Below are 7,420 nucleotides of genomic sequence, written 5' to 3' on the forward strand. Positions count from 1 at the left end.
GTTTAATTGATTTAGTTGTAAGTTTTTTAGAGATGTGAAACACGGGTGGTAAATAAGCTATTGTTATTTTCTGCTTGAGAGCTAAGTATATAAAGTGAGAATGTTGAATTGAATTTATTTAAAAATGAGAAAGTAGTAAAAGTTTTACATCAACCTACTTCTTTACATACAGATAACTTTTTTATGTGGGCCAAAATGAATGACTGAATGAATGAATGAATTCCAGGACGACCGATTAATCGAGAAAATAATCGCCCGATTAATCGATTATTGAAATTATCGTTAGTTGCAGCCCTACATCAAACCTTCTTGTCCTTCAGAAGCTGAAGAACGACTCAGCTGTTGGTGTTTCAGGTCGTTTTCCCGCCCAACACACTATTTGTATTTGTTATTTCCTGCCTTGTTCGCGCTCCTCGATACGTCCCACGTCCAGGTGATCACGCAGAAGAGACCCTAATAATTATTAAATCAGTGTAAATTCTTTAAAAATCGCGACTGAAAACAAGCAGCTAACTCTGTTTTGAGTTATGTTAGCTTCAAATCGCTTCTCGTTTCTAACGTTTCTTTGATATTGAGGATTAAATCGCATCAGGTAGCGTCTCATTTAGCTGAAACTGTAGGCGACTATTTAAAGAACATTCACGAGGGAGTCTCCAAAATGTTTCAAAATGCTCTCTGGGTTTTCAGTTTCCTCATGTCAGCGGCACAGGTTCGTAATCTTCTCGCTTGAGTTTTAAACATGTTAAAAAAATAAATAATTCTGCAGCAGATTTCTTCTCGGGACGCTTTAAGGCGCCTCAAACCCGTCTTGAACCGTTCTAAGTGTAGTTTCCATCAGTTCTACAGCTCTGAATATTAAAGTCTAAAACCCACGCTAATGAGAAACAGTCATTAATAAAAAAAAAAAAAGAAGTGTACTCCAGTTGAATAAACGAATCAGAAAATTTCAGCTCCTACCATCCGGCAGGAGATTCAGACATACGTTTTTATCTGATCTTTTGTGTTTCTCAGGATGCGACTAACGTTTTCACCTGGCAGCGAAACAAAGCTGAGTTGATTAAATCATAAACAATGTGGGCGAAATAATGTGCGTGACCTAGAGTACAGTTGAAAACGCGCTGTGATTTTTTCAAAACGCAACGGCAACGGCTCACCAGTCGCAAAAGCTCAGAATTCAGAAAATTTGCCAATTTTCTTGCAATTCTGAGTCGTTAACCAGTCTAAAACAGCCGCCTGTAACAAAACCGAATATTATAGTTGTAGAACTAGCCGGCCATGTTGGTTCGACTCAATCAGTGTTGCTGTTGTACGCTCCAACAAAATGCTTTTAGGTATCTGCACTCGGATAACTAAAAATAATCAACAGAACGAGGATCTGCATGGATAGAAACTTTCGTTTCATAGTCAAAGTTGTGTTGGCAGACTTAATTCCACAGCGAAACCTGATTTTAAGTGTTTTTGTTCCTTATTAATCTATTTATACCTCAAATTTAACGATGAAACGTCCCTTTAAAAGGCCAACATGAGAAGAGAGAAGGCAAAGAAGCAAAAAAAAACTAAAAAAAAAAAACAGAAATTGGTGGAAGTTTGCACCTTAACACAAAATATTTGAACTAATAAAACTAATTTAAATAAGAATATGTTTTCTAATTAAAGTTAAATACAGAAATAAACGTATTTTGGGGGTAAAACTCTAAATTAAATCATTAGCTATTTATGACTTATACGTGTATTTTGGCGCAATTTGTGCTTCTTTTTTTAACTATTTATGCAGTTTTAATCCAAAATAGAACAGCTCTGCACACACTGACAGACAGAAACATGAGGGACGGACAGGTGGACAGGTGAGTGGCAGGTGTGGACAGTTAGGAAGAGAAAATACTGTGTTATGACAGGATGCAGATGCCTGATATCCAGCCTAAATAATGTGTATATATAAATATTTATATACCGCAATTTAAGCACTAAATTTAAGTTTTTTTGACCCGGAAAATTAAGCTAGATAGTTAGCTCAGGTTACTAATTAACTGTAAATAGCTTTGCCTCGTGGTTAAACTCATATATTATCACTTTATTGGTCTTTTTATCCCCACATTGTCATCCAAACAACACAAAATGTTTCTGAAAGTTATAATAATTCTGTACATTTTGTGTTAAACACTCACCTCTCACTCTTTACAGCGTTAATAATCGGTTTCTCCTTCCAGCGAGCTCGTGCCGAACCAGGTGTCAATCATACACCAATTAGGCTCACATCAAAGAGCCCGCCTCCTGATCGTTTCATTGGCTTATTTCACTGCTCGTCACGGAACCGTCCAATCAGAATGAGCGGGCTGCAGTGAAGAGTTAGCTGGGTTAAAGAGATAGTTCATATATTTTGAAGTGGGGTTCTGCCCTCTTAAAACAACTCCAACCTCAAAAATTTAGAGGTTCACGTGTTTCACCTCCACCATTTTTGCATTACATGCTTATTTGCATAATGTTCTATGGTTATTAGCAGCAGCTAGCAGTAGCACACAGATAGATAACTTTATTGTTATTGTAAGGAAAGCGTAAAACAAAATTTAAAATGCAACTCCAGATGATTTTGTCTCTTCCAAAGTGGATTGGAGGAGGTTCAGCAAGCCCAGGGCTCTGCAACCTGCGGCTCTGGGGCCACATGAGGCTCTTCAGTCCCTCTAAAGGGGCTGTTTGTAGCTTTCACCAAAAATAACATCAAAATTAATATCATTTATTGCATTCACACAATACAAAAAGGCTGGTTTTAGCAGTTTTCTGTCCAGTTTTTATGTAAATATGTGAATGAAACATTTGTTTTTCTGTTGTTAGCCTGTTAGCCACTTCTTTAATCCCAACTTCCAACTTCACTGGGTGATTTTTCACATTTTAACAAAGTTGCTGAGGATGAAAACATCACAGAATGTGCAGTTTTTTACTCCTATTATTAACCACTGCATTGCAAGCCACTAAAATTAGGCATTTTACAAACATATGGCAAGTCATTGTGTAGTAACAATAAAAATATAGGCTTAATAAAAATAAAAATCACAGTAAATAAATAAGTCAGAATTAATTACCCAACAAACTGGCCTAATTACTCTAACAGTTCATTAGACTGCAAAGCATATGCTTTATTATTTATTATTAATTTTTCCACAATTATAGTTTGTGGGATAGTTTATTCGGATCTCTTTTGTTGTCCTAACATGTAAATGTCAACAATTTTTTTACAAATATTTAATTTTGTGATGCAGTAAGTGAAGCTTTTCATATGGAGTTGTTTTAAAGACACCTTAAAAGTTGTGTTATCTTTATTTAAAGCTTCAAGTAGGTTTTGTGGATGTTTTATTTAGCGAGAGGAGTAGAAATGGCCCTAAGACTCCTGCAGTATCTGCTAATTGCTAATAAAAAAACCTCCAATGCAGATTTTGTTCTCTTAAAAAAATCAAACACTTTTTTTATGCTTTTTTTAAAATTTCATGTAAACACTAATATTTAACACTTTTCAGTACTGTCAGTTTTGCATTGCATGGTTATTTTAACAGAAATTACATGATATTCCTGCCAGAAGTGCTACAGCTTACTGCCGCCGCCACTGTTCGTGCTTGCAAATACAATTCTGTGTAAATATCTGTGAAATGCAAAAAACTGAGGACTATGAAAAAGTGTTTGCATGAACAGCTTTGGCATTTCTTGGGACTGGAGCTGTTTTAAGACGACAGCAATCCACTTTAGTCTTTGGCTGTGTTCGGCGTCTCCTATAAAAATCAAAAAACATCCCTTTAAGTGAAACAAAAACAGGAAAAAATAAGCTGCTGACACTGGATTTTATTAAATTTCGGAGGGTTACAGAAATACTTTTTGTCCGTGCCAACAATCAGCCAGTTTGCATAAAAAAATAGAATATTGACATTTTTTGTTTCAAGAATAAAAACATAATCTATAGTCCTGATGTTAGTGTTGAAGGAAACGTCTACAAATGACTAACTTTTAAAGCAAGATGCCAACTGATATTAAAAAACATGAAAATGGTCAGTTAATTTTACAGCTATTGAGCTAAAATCTGGCGTGGTAGTAGCTGAGAGTCATTCATAACATCTACAGATGGTTTGAGATCGTGCATACGCTATTTTCAACGGCTACAAGGAGCAGGAGAATGCTAGGACTTTAATTCTTTTTGTTATGATGGCCACTAGTTTTATTTATCTGCAGCCACATCACTGTTTTCTTTAATGAGTCATCCCATGCCTTACTCACTGTAGTCGAGTCTCATCCTCTCCCTCCATCCTTGTGTTTGTCTCTAACGTTGAGCTTACTGCCCACTGCGCCCAGTAAATGCCACAGTCTTCCTGCGCAGAGGAGGAAAAAGGGCTCGGGGGGCAATCAGCCGAAGCGGGGAGGGCGCTCGAGAGGCCTGTCAAAACTATATTATGTGGTTGATCCCTGTCCAGCTCACTTTCACAGTTCAACAGCTGCCGTTTGTTACAGCGGGGGGAAAACAAAGGAGCTTGTTGGCGTCTCGTCCTTCCAAAGTGTGTGTGTGTGTGATGGAGAGGCGGTCAAACGAGGTAAAGTCTAAAAAGAGTGACCACATAGGTCAGGTTTGACACACTTTATTATTCATTCACTGTCTGTCCTCAGCTGCACTTAGCTCATCAGTACAGACACACACACACACACAGCCTCCCTTAGGTACAGCATTTACTGCACATATGCTCCTGGACGATGCACAAATGTCAAGAGCGATAACTGGGATGTCACTCCAATCTTTTTCCCCCCTCTCTTCAGTGTTTAGCAGCCCGGTAGCTCAGGGAACAGTGTCTGTGTGTGCGTTTCTTTCTGTGAAGGTGCGTTTGATTCGGTTCCTTTCGTTTTATTCCAATAAATTTAGCCTCGAGTTTTTAAAGGAAGATAGATGCGACAGTGCACGGTTATGCTGAAGGCTGCGTTACAACGATCTGCTGCTCTGATATGTGATTAGAAATCACCAAAGAATTTCAGGCAAACCATTTAATGCAGGACTATTAAAGGCCTACCGTATCTTGAAGGAATGCAGATCGCCCGCCGCCTTTCATGCCAGAGTTTTAGACTAAGAACATGTGTCCATTTTCGTCAAACTTGAAAGCAACGTTTTCTGCAATCTCATGCAATGCTACCAGATGTTTGTGGTTTTATTGACTCTCAGCTACTCTTCTTCTTTCTGCTGTTCCCTTTTCAGGGGTCATCCTCCTCCATCTAACTCTGTCCTCTGCGTCCTCTGTCCTCCATGTCCTCTCTAACTGCATCCATAGATGTCCTCTTTGTCTCTAACTGTCCTTCCTCTGCACACATCCAAACCGTCTCAGTCTGGCCTCTCTGACTCCTACCATATCCAATTTTAGCTCAATATCTGGAAAACTGACAAAGTTATTGTGTTTTCTAAGGTCAGTTGAGTGAATTGGTTTGACTCAAAAAAGGTAATCAGTCCCTCCAGGATTTCACGGGCATTTTTTGTGATTGTTGCGGCTAAAATGCCTGATTTTGCAGGCATTTTCCTAAAAGTTGCAATTTTTTTTTACTAAAATCAATAAAAAACCATAACTTTTAATATCTAAACCAAAAATCCTTCCTAGTTCTGTAAGATAATTCCCAACAAACATTGACATTCTCAAAAGGTGCTTTATTTGAGAACTTTGATAGCTTCTAAACTGACATTCATGAGCATTTCTGGATTGTCCCTGGTCTGCAGGAAGTGACGTCACGTGTCTTCTTCCTGAGTTATTTGGGGTTATTTTGTATTCCACGCTACACAAACCCACAAAGAAGACACTAGATGCAGAAACGGTGGCGAATAACTTCAGAAACAATAAATATTGGATTAAAGTTGCGGTGTTTTGGGCAAAGTTGCAAAAAGTTGCGGTTTTGCGGGGTTTGCTAGAGTTTCATCATCATGAGATATTTTGGTGCGCACAGACAAAGGCGAATAAAAAGCCTTTACATGAACCTCAAAGTGATTATTTTAAGACAGCAGCATTTCACTTTGGTCAGACTAGCCGTTAGCTCATCAAGCTGGTCACAACTAAACTATTTCTCCAAACCCCACTTTAAAAGATCTGAGTTTTTTTAAAGAATTGAATGTTGTAACATCCTGAACGCAGCGTTGCAGCTACACATAATAAACCCCTGCATTTATTCCTGTATTTACACTCGTTTTTCTCCCAAATGCAGTTCGGTTTGAGTTCCTGTTTGCTTGGGATTCGTTCCAAAACCCCTGGTGGTCTTTCTGCTTCCAAACTGAGCACCAACAGAACTTTAATTTTTCTAAAGCTGGTCTATTTTTACAAGGCAAAACAAAAAAAAAACCTCTCGGCCATTTCCGAAGGTTTGTTTAGAGGAAATTAACTTAAATTATCAGCTGTTTAGAGTTTAACAATGAATGTTAGTTCAAAATATTTCAATCTCTGTTGAAAAAAATACTAATTTATGTTTATTTTAGATGGTGTGTGATTTATGTTCATCATAACCAAAATATTGGTTAAATTTTAATTGTTTTATATTGTTTTTTCCCCTTTGTTTTTAGGAATAATCACAGTCATAACTGTTAAGATGTTACAGATCTTAATTGGCTGTGCTTCGAACCCATATGCACATCTGAAATGAATCATATCTGCATACTTTTATGAATAACGAGGTGAATTCCACTGGATTCTTGGAGCTGCTATGGGTAAAAGTGTGTTTTGTTGAGGAAAAATTCTAATTTATTATACTTTTAACGCACATCTATATAAATTAGAACTTAAATTAAGTGAAAAGATTGAGCATGAATGTATAAATACCACAACATTTAGCTTGAATGTCAATAATACTTCAAACAAAATAGAATTAAGCTCATGAAAGATGTCAGTGCCCTTACCTCCTGTCATGCAGAGCAGTTTTGGAGTGGATTCCACCTCACACAGCTCAAGTTTAACCTCCCTCTAGTGACTGAAAACAAACATTACAGTTCCACCACAGCAACCTCCGCTTCTGACTGAAGGAGCTCTCCTATCAGCTGCTATTTCTACACATTAGGGCTCCTCTGCCAGACAAATATATCATGATATGGCCATCCGACGGCCGCGCTATTCCAAGCCTGAGAAATGAGAGAGAGATGCAGGAAGTTGTTGGAACATAAACAAGGCGCAATGGAGGAAGCAAGGGTCAAGGCGGTGCTTCCTGTTTCAAAAAAAAGAAAGAAAGAAAGAAAGAAACCCACCTTGGAGAGGCTTGGAGCAGACACCGGGCAGTCGTGACACAGCAGAACCGAATATTTACCTCATCTGGAAGACAAACAGGACAATTTGAGGAAGGATCTCCACAAGCACAGCTCAGGAAACTACTGGATTATATTTAGACTTTTTATTTTTATTTAAATCTCAGGTCTTGTTTTGAGAAAGCTGAT

At 37.9% G+C, this 7,420-nt stretch overlaps 1 protein-coding gene across 12 annotated transcripts in view; it reads right to left on the reverse strand.

The window, feature by feature from the left end:
* The window catches only part of sox5 (SRY-box transcription factor 5), a 291,505-nt gene extending 284,411 nt beyond the window's left edge, over positions 1–7,094 (reverse strand). For 4 of the 12 annotated variants that reach the window (XM_025009000.2, XM_037981189.1, XM_037981188.1 and 1 more), the window contains exons 1-2: positions 6,893–7,092; positions 2,166–2,333 (exon numbers count right to left, since the gene is read on the reverse strand). The gene's annotated coding sequence lies outside the window, so the exon portion shown is untranslated. Of the gene's footprint in view, positions 1–2,165; positions 2,334–6,892 lie in introns of all 12 variants that reach the window. The other 8 variants (XM_037981187.1, XM_037981185.1, XM_025009006.2 and 5 more) reach the window with 3 other exon arrangements.
* Positions 7,095–7,420: the final 326 nt, after the last annotated feature.

The sequence above is a fragment of the Kryptolebias marmoratus genome, linkage group LG18, assembly GCF_001649575.2.
Source record: "Kryptolebias marmoratus isolate JLee-2015 linkage group LG18, ASM164957v2, whole genome shotgun sequence".
Lineage (NCBI taxonomy): Eukaryota > Metazoa > Chordata > Actinopteri > Cyprinodontiformes > Rivulidae > Kryptolebias > Kryptolebias marmoratus.